The sequence below is a fragment of the Lepisma saccharinum genome, chromosome 8 (assembly GCF_977018435.1).
Source record: "Lepisma saccharinum chromosome 8, izLepSacc3.1, whole genome shotgun sequence".
Taxonomy (NCBI): Eukaryota; Metazoa; Arthropoda; class Insecta; order Zygentoma; family Lepismatidae; genus Lepisma; species Lepisma saccharinum.
In genome coordinates, this window is record NC_139236.1 from 34,071,740 (window position 1) to 34,088,126 (window position 16,387).

The following is a 16,387-nucleotide window of genomic DNA, read 5'->3' on the forward strand; positions in this document are numbered from 1 at the left end:
ATACTATATTCCAATAACAGTAGAAATCGTGCTACAACAATTATTGCCACCTGTTGACTGAGCAAATTGAACATTCAGGTTCGACCCCTGGCTTGGGCAGGCATTGGTGTATCTTTGTCAGTATCCCTTCATAAATTTCATCTAATCGTGGTTCATTCACATCGTTTCGATTAGCCAAAACTGACAGTGAAGCGGCGTAAGCTAAGAAGACGCCAGGGGTCCCGTGTTCGAATACTGGCCTGGGCATGAGTGCTTTTGTGAGTGTCCCTTCATCATATCATCACTTATCATCATTTCCGCAATTAGCCAAAAGTAGCAGAAAACTACGTAAAATAGCATAATTCAATCAATCAATAAGACTAGAGCCTCCCCATTGACATATTGATAACATGGTCGCGTTGTAAACAAGGTGTCCCAGGTTCGACACATAGTGATTAGGATCCCACTTTGAAGTCTAGGTCCAGTCCCGATTAGCCTATGTGTGCATAAAGTGGACTTAACACCAAACTTAATTACATTAATAACAAAAAAGTTCAAATGCTACTGTAATGAAAATGAACTTAAAAGAAGAAACTATACCGTTGTTAGTTGGACGGGTTAAAATTACAGTGGTGTAAGTTACATTGTAAAAAAAAAAAAAAGACTTAGACACAGAAATCAGATCGAGATAAGTCAATCTGTTAGCAGAAAACGTAAAGTAAATCAGAGATTCATTCAACTGGCAACAGATGACAGTTGAAGTTCTAGTGATAAAGGAAACAGCTGTTGTGTTGATCAGCAGTGTGCTGTGAGTCAGGCTCTTTGCTTTTTTTTAAAAAAGTGACTTACACCACTGTAACTTTAACTAGTCCAGTTACCTAATGTGAATTCTAATCTGTTATTTATATATTTTTTAATCAGTGTTGCAATTCTATATCTACCCATTATTTTTTTAAATGTACTTAGTTTTAACAACTGAACTTTCCTTGTAATTAAGATTTATTTTAAGCGAACAAGTATACTTTGTTATGCAATGAAGCTTTCGTGTCGTTCACAGTTCCCGTCTTCTCCTTTCCTGCTCATTCTTTTCTGTTGCGGAAAACTTTTCAAATTCATTAACCTTAAAATATAGCACGGAATATTGCATATTTCTCTCATGTACAGTCACAAGTGAATAGTGTTGTCCACGAGACGAGACTTTGGCCTGTCTTGTCTCGTGGAGTCTCGTGGAATAGCTGTCTCGTCTCGAAAATATTCGTTTGTCTTATGACACATGGTCAATCTCGTCTCGTCTCGAATTTTTAAAAGCCTGTCCCGTCTCGTCCCGTGGGCAACACTACAAAGTGAAGTGTGTTGGAGCTCACCAATATTACGATAGAGAAAATTGAATTCTTTGAACACTTTAGTTTTACATGTACGCAACGCAGAATATACAACAGACCATAGTCGTAGCTAGATGCACAGAATACGATGATGTCGACCCTCCTCTACCCCATGCTTGGGACAAATATTAATACCCTAACTGACACTTATGTTTAATAATTACATGAAAACAACTCGTCGTTCGGGTTAAATAGCCATAGAAAAAAATATGTTAATTTTTTCTCAAATGTGCACGTTACTCTACAACAAAAATATTTTGTTTCCTAATTGTACCAAAGCAGTCTAATGCGCTGTGCTTTGGGCTCCGACTGCAGGACGGTATGGGTTCGAGTCCGCCTTGGTTCAGTCTCTGAGTTGTTGGCCTATGTATAGGACCGGTGGCCACCCACAATCGTGAGGAAATTGGGGAGCTACGAATGAGGGAGGGAGACTGGCAGTTGGGAGATAGGCCAAGGCCCTTGAGGGCTGTAGAGCCAGGGGTTATTATTATTATTATTATTATTATTATTATTATTATTATTATTATTATTATTATTATTATTATTATTGTTATTATTATTATTATTATTATTATTATTAATTGTACCAAAACCCACTAAGACAAGACTGTACTTCGACAAAAGTTTCAAAATGCACATTTGGCATTATTTCATTCCTTGTTCTATTGGGTAATTTTAGTGTTGCCCACGAGACGAGACTTTGGCCTGTCTCGTCTCGTGGAAATACTGTGAAATGCTGTCTCGTCTCGAAAATATTCATTTGTCTCGGGACACATGATCAATCTCGTCTCGTCTCGAATTTTTAAAAGCCTGTCCCGTCTCGTCCCGTGGGCTACACTAGGTAATTTAGAGGATCTATTAAGTACAATTGTTTCAACATGCATAGAATCGCTAACACAATAGTATTTATGAAAGAAGAACATTGTAAAATAATACACATTTGCTTTAAATGTAGAGAACAGTAAGATCAAGTATAATTTTATAACTGACATTAAATAACGAAGTGAAACACTTATCTCTAATTTTTTTGGGCCTCCTCGATGGCGCAGTGGTAGCATTGTTGCCTTGTAATCAAGGGGGTCCTGGGCAGAGGTGGTCATTTTCGTTCAACCTCCCTCACCCTCACCCTCACGGCTCAGCTTCGCCCTCACCTTCACACGCCCTCACCCTCACGACTCACCAGTCGCCCTCACCCTCACACGCCCTCACCCTCACGGCTCGGCTTCGCCCTCACCCTCACACGCCCTCACCCTCACGATTTGCCTTTCGCCCTCACCCTCACACGCCCTCACCCTCACGACTCACAGTTCGCCCTCACCCTCACACGCCCTCACCCTCACGACTCACCAGTCGCCCTCACCCTCACACGCCCTCACCCTCACGATTTGCCTTTCGCCCTCACCCTCACACGCCCTCGCCCTCACGACTCGCCTTTCGCCCTCACCCTCACGACTTGCCTCTCGCCCTCGCCCTCACACGCCCTCACCCTCACGGCTCGGCTTCGTCCTCACCCTCACACGCCCTCACCCTCACAACTCTGCTTTCGCCCTCACCCTCACACGCCCTCACCCTCACGGATCGATCTCGCCCTCACCCTCACACGCCCTCACCCTCACGGATCGATCTCGCCCTCACCCTCACACACCCTCACCCTCACAAGTCTTCGGAGGGTGAGGGTGAGGGTGAGGTCTGCCCTCATGAGGGTTGCCCTCCGTAGAGAGTTAGCGATGTTTGAAGAAATAACTGGTTCCTTTACCACGTGCATTTCATACATTGAAATGACACGAAATTGTTTAACTCATTCATGTGAAGGAAGTTAATAATAATGATAATAATAATAAATTTTCTTTATTAAGCAAGAAGGTTTAACAATGAGTATCATTTTGGACTAAGATTATTTGAGTTATACGTTGTCACAAAAATCGTGTCATACGAGTATACAGTATTGTGGGTGGGCCCTTGGGTGGGCCACTGACAGTAGCGTTCACTTTATAAACACCTTATCAATGGAAGATGCAACTGCTCTGTCTTTATTTCTTGTTGTTTATCACACTATAACAATGATAATATACAAGCAGCTGAGTTGTATCACTTCATTCTCTGCCCAGAGATGTTGGACTTGATCTCACTACGTCACAATTACCGGAATTCCATAGATGAGAAAGACTTGCCCCGCAGGCGTTCAAAGCCCCTACCCCCACCCTCTTGTCTGCAAGGACAGTTTGGATTTGAAAAACAACATTCCATTCACTGATCTTCTTGGAAACCGTGATGGAAATCTGCACCTCCAACAGGAGTAGCTTGAAGTCAGCTTATAAATGGAAATATGTTCACTAAATAGAACGTAGAAGCTTTTAAAAGGGGGAAATATATTGACGGGGCATAAATTTCGTGATTATGAAGACAGAACAATCAAAGTACAATAGTACTGTGCTACAATTTTGAATATGTCAGTCAATTTCAAAAAATATTTTTCATTGATTCGTGAATCGCTGATTGTATCGTGTCGTGGTTAAATAAACTTTCCTTTGTCAAACAGACTAGTGCCCACGCTGTCGTTTTGACAATGGCGCAACTACAGGGGAGCAGGGAGGCATTGCCCCCTAAAGCTTCGACGGAAGTAAATTCTAGGGGGGCAAACGTTGACGGCCAAGGGCATTTCCAGGGGGTACATAGGAGCAATTGCCCCCCCTTGATTTCAAATTTTGTGCAAATAAAATACATTTCGTAAAATTTTCTTGCTCGCTTCGCTCGGACTGCTTGCTTTACTCAATCTCGTCAAGTTCAGAGCCGTAGTTAGGGGGCGGAGGGAGTCGGCCATGGACGCCGAGCGATCTAAATTAAAAAAGCTATAAAAGAGAGAATGTCATGGCGCCCCGTGAAATTATTTGCGCCATATTAAATCAATATTCTTTTCAGTTTGGAAAAATTGGATCTAAATATTTTCTTATACGCTTTGCTCGCAATATAATTGTTTTCTATAATGTAATATATTTAGGCAATATACATCTGTTGTACATATATGTATTGAATAAATTTTGAATTTGTACACAATTTAGTGGCAGCATGTTGCATATGTATTTTCTTATTTTATGTCGCTCCATATTGCATATGTGTAAAACATATGATGTACATGAAAGTTATACATGTCATGTGTACGAAAAGAATTATAATCGGAATGCATTTATCGTGCATTTTCTGCCATTCAAAAATACAGTTTGTGTGCTTGTTTTCCATTATTAGCTAATGTGAAATTGAAAGTGTTGAAAAAATATTTCAAATCGTTTGACCAAACAAATGCTTTAGCACCGACTTCTACCCCTTTTTTGCGTAATTTAAGAGGATGATAACGTTTTTGATGCTGCTGCTACTACTACTGCTACTACTACTACTACTACTACTACTACTACTAATAATAATAATAATAATAATGTCATTTTTACTACTACTACTACTACTACTACTACTACTACTACTACTACTATTGGTACTTTTACCCTGGTACAGTGGGATCCATAAGTATTACCAAGCAAATTGTCCATCACAACATTTACTCCCTTTGTTTTATGCAATGAGAGCTTCACAAACTGACAAAAAAAACCAAGCAATCTGCTTACAACCTCTGAACCAGTATACATAAAAAATCAGTCCTTAAAAATACGTACGATTAAGATAAAAACCAACGAAAATAGTCATGGACAATTTGCTGAGCAATACTTGTGGATCCCACTGTACTTGCCCCACCCCGACAAAAATTCGTTGTTGCACCCTCTGCGTTTTGGAATCCAAGGATTCCACTTGTAGCTGGTGTACAATTTAGTACTTCTCCCATTGTAATTGTAGGTGCAGTAGATATTAGCTTATTTGAGCATAAAATTTACGTCTAACAAACTACATCCCTTGATAACGAATATAAAATATTACTACCTTGTTGATGGGCAATGTACATTGCTTCTTTTTCTTCTTATTTTGAACCGGCCCCTGATGCGGAGTGGTTAGCACATCGCGTTACGACGCAAGGGGTCCCGGGTTCGACTGTCGGCTTGTGCATGGATGCTTGTGAATCACCATTCATTAATTTCATCATATCATCTCATCACGCATCCCATCTTCGCAATTAGCCAAAATTGGCACAAAAGCGGAGTACAATAAAGCAAATCAATCAATCAATCAAATCGTATTTTGGTTTCTTCACGTTCCAATTATACTTCTCTAGAATAGCAACGATAAAGATACATGAATAAGGAATAGGCGAGGGAACACAAAGAAAAAAACATATCTGGGCACATGAAACTTTTCATTTCATGTTCTCTCCCCACAAAAATATTTCACTTCATTTTTTTTTCGGAAGAAATCCGTCATAATACACGGTCAGTGTTTCGATTAATAAATAATCACATGGTTCCTTCCTGCGTTTAACAGAGTGGGTTATGGCAAAGATACTACGAATATCATATGCTACTGCTGCCTACACCACATGTAATTCGTCTCGATTTTAAGAGAACACAACGTTGCAATTACCAAACATTTACTTTAGTTTATTTTCTGTCAAGAAAATTTGTTGATTTAACCTCTACCAGGTAAATGGAAATCTGATCGTCATGATATAAATGCTGTTCTTTTACGAATGTGGTTACAGTAACGTCATTGTCAATAGGGGAAACAGTCGAGTACTCGCTTGCTCCTACCTGTTTGCATATGAGGCATCGATACTGAATGGGAATTATTAAATTATTTCTTTCCCATTCTCAATTCCTTTGTCTCTGTCTACATATATATACATAATGTGAACACTGAGAAATATTTGTCGGCATATATTTCACAAGACCTGGGTAGTATCAGGGGATAGCAACAACAAGTACGGTAAATTTAAAAAACGAGGAACATAGATAAGAAGAGGAATAAAAAGGACTGATGTGGGATGAGAGGGCAATATGTTGTAAAAGAATGTATGCAAATACACACACACACACACACACACACACACACACACACACACACACACACACACACACACACACAAAGAAATGTAAGTCATACTCTAATTGAGGAAAATTTAATTAATTAATTGTCAAGTGCCAAAAAAACAATAGGGAAGTTAAAGAAATATACGATTGGCATGCAGACACTGCGATGTTTTGTTTGACAATGTCGAAAACATTGGCAGACTACTTTAAGAGTTCTATCTTTATTCATCACATCAATCAACAACTTCTAATATTTTTTACGCTTGCCAGATCTTATCCACGACATCTGACAAAAACCGAATTTTTCGTAATCTTGGTTTACGACATAGTGGATACATATGTTCTTTAGAACTAAACTTGGTACTGTTAGACACACCAGGATCCGTTATTTTTTCTCCTCTTGTTACTTTGCTTTCCTCCCGTTTGACAGTGAATGTTTTTACGTTTTATGTATGCGTCACATATTTGGCCTCGAAACTGCTGGAATATTGCTAAGTTCTCATTTTTATTTAAAACGCAATCGATTTATGATAAAATTACATTACTTGATTATTAAGGGATAAATGTTGAGAAATATGCACGTGTGAAGACAATACAATAAAATTGGTAGTTATCATTCCATGGACATAGTTGAAGGGAAATTGGAAAGATCAAACTCCACTTTTCAGTTTTTAAACCGAGCCCGGAAAACAGTAGATATTAATGTGTACGTGTATAATAATGTCTAACAATGAGGGTGCGGATTTAAAAGCACTAAAAAGCCCTCAAATAGGCAGACAAATGGGCACAAAAATAAAAGAAATAAGCACTTCAAAAAACACCCTAAAATCAAAAGACAGATTAATATTTATTTCCCACATGGGAAAAATATGTAATTTTATGTAATGGCCTTGTTTAAAACTATCAGCTGGTTACGTGATTTTCGGCTACTCGAAAACGTATCCGGAACAGGGTTTGTTTTTCTACCTATCACTTAAAAAAAAAAAAAAAGAGGATAAGCAGTGCTCGAAGTGAGGGGGCATGGTTTCCCCGAGTTAGCAACATTTTCACAGATCATCCCACCCGCTGCCACACTGTCATCATTTCACCACGTTAAAGTTAAACTAGGTCGGTATTTTTGCTACAACCGTTTCTCATCTTCTTCTTCTAAGAGAACTACTCCGCGGCGGAGTAGTTAGCACTTCGCGCTACGATGGCACAGGTCTCGGGTTGGAATCCTGGCCTGGATAGGTGTTCTTTGTGAGTGTCCCTTCTTCAGTTTTAAAGTATCATCACTAGCGTGCGGATTTTTGCTTATTTGCCTTCTTTATTCCTTTGCAGAAAACATAGGCTTTAATGTTTAAAGTTCGTTTCATGGTGTTTATAGTCCGAAAACGTATTTAGTGCGTATAAATGCCTATTTTGAGGGTTAGTGTCTATTTTGCTTAATCGTGCCTAAACATGCCTATTCTGCCTTTTTTGATAACTTCAGCTGGTTTTATGCGTCTTTGGCTTTCCCTACATTCAAGAAGGTAAGCCATTGGTTACATTGAACTGACTGAAATATGGTATTCGCCAAATTTGAACCCACTACTTCCTTTTTTCCACCTGAAAGCCTCTAGTGTCAACCAGTACTCATCTGCTTTGTTGAGCGTGTGATAGGAGATAGGCAGTTATGTGTGGAGATATCGTGTTCATATGTTTAAAATGCCTAAGTACAAGGCAGCCAGAAGTGTATTAATCAAAAATGGATTGATGCAGAAGGTTGTTCTACGGCTGAAAACTTGATTTTTGTTATTTAGCGCCGCTTTTCTCCACGTTTGGCTAATCGCATCGATGAGGATGAGCGATATGATGAAACTGATGAAGAGACACTCAGAAGCAGTGGCGTGCACAAGGGGGGGCTTTCGCCCAGTATTCCTAAAAAAAAGAACGTCAAAGGTAGGAAAATACGACAAAATGATGGCTGACTACCAAGAAAAAATATACATAACTCCTCCATTTCGAAAATCCTGGGCACGACACTGCTCACAAGGAACACCCATGCACAGGCCGGGATTCCAACCCGGGACCTTTGAGTTGTAGCCTTGTTGTACTAACACCTCCGCCACCGAGGTCGTTCCCACACGGAAAAGTAATTTTCTGTCAAGCTTGTATGAAGCAGACATCTTTAACTGTTAAATTACTTCCAAATAAACAATTTCTTTCACATGGGAAATATCACATGTACCTAGGTACTACATATGTATAGTTTTATGTATTGCACTTGTTCAAAACTGAGCTGCTCACGTATAAATTTCCACTCCTCAGAAAATGTTTTCTACATCTCGTGTTGTTTGGGAACAAAGATAAATGGTGCACAATGCACACTGTGACGAGCCTTCAGCTTACATTACCTCAGTTCTAAATGTAACAATGCTATGTTATGTGACAAACTTCGTTTAGTGGCTTTGTGATGAATATGGAGAATTACACTAATAGCGTGTCTTGGCGCTAGTTGCGAGGATGCCATCCGCTCGCATGCCGTCTCACTTCGAGCACGGACACCAAATCAAACGATATTATTTATTATAAAATGTTATGCGCATACACAGATGAACAGCTCATCTACTCGTGCAAAAAGTGCAAGTAAAATACATTCAAATAAATAAATTAACCAGGTTGTGTTATCCTAGCTTCCCTACAAATGATCATTTCATTCAAACTATTGTCAATAGTTTGTTAAACATATGTGCGCAATTAGTACAGTGGGTAACAGAAATTCATTTCTCCGGAGAAATTTTAATCGGAACATCCTTTAAAATATTTTTTGTTAAAATGGTGCAAATCGTTTTTTCATCACTTCAGAACAATTATTCACGTAACAATCGTTAGCTCAAGTTATTTCTGCGAGAATTACTTGAACTGACGATTCTCTGAAATTTGTGAATTGTTAGCCCACTTTTATATGTAAACTGGAATGCTAATACAGTATGCATGTGCATTGGAAGTAAAAAATGCCTATTTTAATGTATTTTTATTTTGGTTGCCTATTTTAGAGCCCCTTTTTAAGTGCATATTTGCATCATTTTGGTGCCTATTGCCTGCCTATTTCAGAGGTTTTTAGTGCCTATAAATCCGCACCCTAATCATCACACATCCTCATCTTCGCGATCACCCAAGAAAATTTAAGTAAAATAAACAAAATCAATCAATGGAAATTCGTACATTAGGCTAAAACTTAATGAAGAAGATTTCAGGCTTAGTTCTGCTCCGTCCAGTGTGTCCGATATTGAGCTACATGTGCAAGTTATACTTCTTGTAAATATATCTGCAAAAATATACCATTATATTAAATTTTAATTTCAAACTGTGAAATGCGAGAAATTTCTCAATTTTCAAGTAAAATCATAATAATTGTATTTGCCACTTTTATTCTCACCATTTGTATCGTTGCCATTTTATCCGCTTGCCATTTTCAATTTGCTACTTTTTCCGTTGCCACTATTGCCTTTGTCATTTTTACGTAAATACTCATTGCGCTGATTACGCACATTACACTAATACGTGAGCTGTTAATTTGTATGGCATTACATTTTAGAATAAATAGCATCGTTTGACTTATGCAACACAAAGGCACTACACTAAGTTTTTCACATAACTTAGCATTGTTTCATTCAGAACTGAGGCAATGTAAGAGGGTTCATCTCGGTGTGCATTGTTCACCATTTATTCTTGTTTCCTAAGAACGCGATAGGTAGAAATACATTTTCAGAGGAGCCTAAAATCACGTACAGAGAACTTGAGTTTTGAACAAGGATATTTTGTAAAACTATATAGGTACGTACGTGTATGTGGGATAGAATATTAATTTGTATAGTAATTTAACACAAGCTTGACAGAAAATTACTTTTCTGTCAGTGGGGCTGATCTCCGTGGGGAAGTGGATAGCACAGCAGGGGTTCCAGGTTCGAATCCTGGCCTGGGCATGGATGTTCTTTGCGAGTGTTCCTTCATAAATGTCATCATGTCATCCCTCATCCGAATCCTCGCGATTAGCCAAAAGTGGAAGAAAAGCGATGCTGAATAACAAAAATCAAATTTTCCGTCGGTGGTTAAACAAACTTTTGCAGAAATCCATTTTTAAATCAATACACATCTGGCAGTCTTGTGCTTTTGGCATTTTTAAACATATGAACATGATATCTCCACAGATAACTGTCTACTTCCTTTCACACACACACACAACAAAGCAAATGAGTATGGGTTGACTGCTACAAGGGTGTCCGGTAAAAATGGCAAAGGAAAAAATGGCAACGGAAAAAATGGCCAAGTAAAAATGGCAAACGGAAAAAATGGCAAAGGGAAAAAATGGCAAAAGGAAAAAATGGCAACGGAAAAAATGGCAAACGGAAAAAATGGCAAAAGTGAGAATGGCGAAAGTAAAAATGCCGACAAGAAGAAAGGAAAAGCAAATGATAAATAATTGATATAAATAATTCACATGTAAATTGTAAAGAGTATTCATCAGGTCTTAAGAATGCAATACCTGATACGTGTGAAATTAGTTTATGATAATTTATACACTATATTACCGAATAAGGTTACCAATAGTAATAAAATGTTCGTGGTACAGTTCGAAATCAATCTTACATGATTGCATGAACGTAACAAAGTATCAGAATACGATTACTACAGACTTATTCTTCTTCCTTTTTAGAATGCGAACGATGCAAGTATCCACAAAGGCAAAAGTCATATGCACGTATTCTGAAACTTTCACTTGGTTTACAGCAACAATTCTTATTTATTGTACATATCCAGTGGTTGTGTTTGGGTTCCAAAACTAGGGAATTATAAATAATTGTTATAAGCAAATCATATGTAATTCGGAGGGAAGAAAAACATTGATGCAGTATTTAACAAATCTAGTATATATTCACGTTAGGTTTCGTCACTTTACAATTCTGTATTTAACTAACAATATGTATCATCATTGATTTCGTCACTTTACATGCATTGCAACTTTAGGTTATGTGAAACTCCTCGTAAGAAATCCTCCAATGTTCTTTTGTTAGCACTGTAATCAATGCACAAATTTCGCAGTCTGTGTTGCATGTCGGTATATATTCTCCTGGTTTTCTTCTTTGGCAGTTGTCCTCTCTCAGCCTGCAGAATAATCGCTTTCACTGCTGCATTTTCTTGTTGGATGCACCTGATTAACTTCCACACTGTAGGATGTTTGTTGTAGCCCACCAAATGCGAAAACTTGTTGTTCCATCCCTCGCAGATGTTATTTGTATGAGGGTTGTTTGATAGCGTTGTCTCGTGAGTGTTCCAAGTATGCGGAGGGAAGCGTGGAGGGACGCTTCTGAGCCTCAACGAGTTGTCAACATGTGTTCCAACTCTTCTGAAACTTCCCGATACGTAAGTCGCGTCAAAGTAGTCTACCAGTTCTTCGGCCTCAGAAGGAGCAATTTACAGCATCGTAATCAGGTGGATGCGTATGGTCATAGGAACACACAAGATTTTGTTTATATGAATTTGTTTTTAAAATTCCTCGACACTTGAATTTGTTCCTGTCAGCACACCTCCACCTTATAACATTCTTCAGATCAGACTGTTTTGTATACGCGTATCCTAGGAAAAAGAGCTTCTCTCCACCTTTCTGCAATCTAACAATTTCCATTTCGAAGAAGTATACAAGTTCGTCTCCCTGAGCGGAATGAGTGACACAAATTAGTGCTGGGGGTAGATAAGGGTTGGGGTGAAGTCATACTTGTATTAAACACGTGTGATTGGTCAGCAGGTGCGCCCAAGATGTAAACTTTTGTTTTCAGTCAAAATTAAAACACCTGTTATGCTACCCTCCAAGTTTCATTTCACATGCTTGAAATTATTCAAAAGGTCACCTTTCATTAACATGTGATTTTATAGTAATTTTATAGGTGCCCCAAGTTCTACCAGATTAAAGAATGAAGAATTTAATAATAATTTTTGGGAACATCAAATACAATTTATCTATTCAAAGACATTGTTAAGACATCAAAATTATATTATATTTAATTACAAATGATGCAACGATAGACATAATTTCTCAATTTTCACATAAAATCAGAATACATTGCATTTCCCATTTCTATTATTGCCATTTCTACCGTTGCCATTTTTTCCATTGCCATTTTTTCCTTTTGCCATTTTTTCCCTTTGCCATTTTTTCCGCTTGCCATTTTCACTTTGCCATTTTTTCCGTTGCCATTTTTTCCTTTGCCATTTTTACCTAAATTCGCTACAAGATTTCAGGTGGAAAAAAGAAAGGGCAGTTAGGCGGTAGGTGTCGTTATGTCCACGGTGATGACTGATGAGTCACTAACAGGTTGTCCAGTTTGCTTACCCCGATTGAGGCTTTCAGTCAGTTCAACGTCAACGAAGGCTTACATTCAACATAGGGAAAGCCAAAGGCGCATAACAAAGCTGAAATAAGCAAAAATGGCAGAATAGGCATTTTAGGGACGATTAAACAAAATAGGCACTCACCTAATAGGCATTTATAGGCAATACAAAAATGCGTTTTTGGACTAGAAACACCATGAAACGAATTAAAAATATTAAAGCCTATGTTTTATTACGAAAGAATGAAAAAGGCAAATCCGCAAAAAATCCGCAAGCTATTGATAATATGTAAACATCTAAGTTGTGGGATCACTTCATCCTCTGCACAAATATGTTGAACTTGATCTCACTACGTGACAATTACTGGAATTCCATGGAAAAGGAAGACTTGCCCCGCAGGTGTTCAAAGCCCCTACCTCCACCCCATCCTTTGTTGTAAGAGGGACAGTTTCGATTTGAAGAAAGACATTCATTCTTCATTCTTAGAAACCATGATGGTAATCTCACAGAAGGAACAGGAGCATTTACTATAGCTTGGTGAATGAAGAGTTTTGAAGACAGAGTGGAAATGGAAATATAATGACGTATTGGGTGGAAGTTTTTGAAAAGAGAAAATTAATGACACAGAACAGCAATCAAAGTACAAGTACAATAGTACTGTGTTATATGTGATTTGGTGTTTTAAGTCCACTTTATGCACAGTAAGGCTAATCGGGACTGGACCTACAGTTTAAAGTGGGATCCGAACCACTTGTGCCTCCACCGGGTATCGAACCCGGGACCCCTCGATTACAAGGCAATGACGATACCACTGCGCCAAATAGTACTGTGTTATAATTTTAAATATGTCAGTCAATTTCTACAATTATTTTCCATGGTTAATTGTATCGTGGGGTTCCCTTTGGTAACTCCCAGATAATGTAGTGCCCACGCTGTCGCTTTGAAATCCAAGGATCTCGGGAATCCACTACTAGCAGACAGACTGGCGTACGCGGAGGAGGGGGGAATAAGGAGCTACAACCCCTCCCCGAAATTTTTTTTTGACAATAAGAAAATCTAAAGAACTTGGGAAAACTTCCCTTTAAATTACCCTCCAGCAACCATTTTTTTCTTTGAGTTACTTCTGAAAGGAAAGTTTAAAATAATTATTGGAGCTCCTATGTCATGAAAAAGGAAATACAACAGCGAGGCAGTGGCGGCGATTAGAGGGCGAGGGGGCAATAGCCCCCCCAACTTTTCGCCACTTTTGCCCTCGTACTTTGCTAAACCTTATCTACAAAGGAAAATATACTGCCTTTGACCCCAGTTTTGGCACCTTGCCCCTGCCGGTTTTAGAATCCAATCGCCGCCACTGCACCGAAATTGATTACGCCAAATAACATGGCTACTATGGTAACAGAGGCCCCTGCAAGGCAGGCACCAACAATTTGCTCTCTTTGAAACACTGTCAGCTCCGACATGATTCAGTATCAACTGCAATGCACGCTATCTACAGTGCAAATGTCGACTCCTACCAGTTCGACAGGGTCCTATCTCACGGCGCAAGACAAAATAATGTCGCAACGTGTCCGATTTCAAGTGGAAAAAGTGTGTCGATATCACCCGTTCCGATGTCGTGCTGTTTCCATATTTTTATCCATCCCCTGTACATTTTTTATGTTGGTGATAATGTTTTAGAAACTTTTTCGTTTTACCTACTTTATACCCTACTGCCTATATCTTTAATTTTTACGCCTGTATTTTTTTAAATTTTCAATGACATTTTTAGAATGTGTTTTTAAAAAATTGTACATAACTTAGTTTTCTTTCAAAAACATTATTTATTAGCACATTACGATGTTGACAGTTGCCAGAAACAATTACAAAGCTAGGAAAAAGTGGTGAAACTCTTATCCATTAAAGTCTTGGAGGAATCGGTGCAGCTACTAATTGAAGTGTCAGGAGAAAAAGTTAGCAGTTTCAGAAAAGTGCAAAGGTGTAATGAGTAAAAACTATTTGTGATATTCTTAAACGAGAAAAAAGGTTTCATTCACGATATGAATACAATAGCCTATTTCATGGGAGGTCAAATGAGATCATTTTCTCGTTATGAAAATCATTCTTTCTGACAGACGGCTAGCAATGAATGTTCAAAAAAAAAAAAATAGTGGTTGTGTGTAATCAAGGCAAGAAATGAAAGTAAATATGTTATTTACATGTTGATTTTAAAATGAAATTATAGAGATAAATTATTTGGAACATCCCCACTTTATTTTTGTTTATTGTGCCTATTTTTTTTTTAATTTGGTGCCTATTTTCCACATTATAAATGTTTTTTTTCTGCCTATTCTAACCAAAATAAATACCCGAACTCCGGTGCAAGTTATGAAAGTCATTCTTAGTTATCCTTGATATCGCACACCTTGTTAGGTTAGATAAAACAAGAACAAGCAGAACATTAAGCGTCAATGAAGCAGCTTAGAGTTTCTAATCCGACTAAAGTCAGAGATTGAAGGGGGACGAGTGGAGGATTGTTTCTGCCTACTAAAAGATAGACCAAGAAATGGAGTCATATTTTCCTTTATCTTATAGAAAATATAACAAACACCCCCGGCTGCTGGATTGTGTGACAATGCTCCATTTTCGGAGCAACACCTGGCTATTTGGCATGGGCACATGTTGGGAATTGTTTGGTGTTTACTTGGATCAAAATTTCCCTCATGCCCCCTTCCGACCGGTTTAGGCGGTTAGGCGAAATGGGATGCCATCCGAAATTGGGATATTTGTTCAAATTGGCCAAATGGTTAGTGCAAGTTCTTTATATCAGAATTACTTTAATTCACAATTCCCTACGAAGATGAATTGTTAATTAATACCAGTGGCGTGTCCAGGATTTTCGCAGTAATTTCTATCATTTACTGCCTTTCACTTTTTAAAAATAATACTGGAGCAAAGGGGAGGGGTTATGACCCCCACCGATACCCTCTTGGCACGCCACTAATTAATACATTTCTGGCTGTCATATCCTTGTCATTTTGAAACACATGATACCTCCTCATACAACCACATTTTTTCACAGGCACAACAAAGCAAATGAGTACTGATTGATTCCCACAAATCTTTCAGGGGGAAAAAAGAAGGGGAGAGGGGCCTGCCCGATGGCGCATTGGTAGCGTCGTCGCCTTGTAATCAAGGGGTCTCGGGTTCGATACCAGGTGGAGGCACATGGCACAGTGGTTCGGATCCCACTTTAAACTGTAGGTCCAGTCCCGATTAGGTGGACTTAGAACACCAACTTAGACCAAGAAGGGGAGAGCTGGCGTCGTTACGTCCACATATATGATGAGTCACTAACAGGTTGTCCAGTTTGCATACCCCGATTGAGGCTTTCAGTCAGTTCAACGTCAACGAAGGCTTACATTCAACATAGGGAAAGTCAAAGGCGCATAACAAAGATAAAGTAAGCAAAAATTGCAGAATAGGCATTTTAGGGACGATTAAGCAAAATAGGCACTCACCTAATAGGCATTTATAGGCAATATAAAAATGCGTTTTTGGACTAGAAACACCATGAAACGAATTAAAAATATTAAAGCCTATTTCTTACTAGACCCGGTGGAGGAGGCACACTGTAGTTCGGATCCAACTTTAAACAAGAGGTGGTCGTTTTCGTTCAATCTCCCTCACCTTCATGCCTCGCCCTCACCCTCACGGCTCGCCCTCACCCTC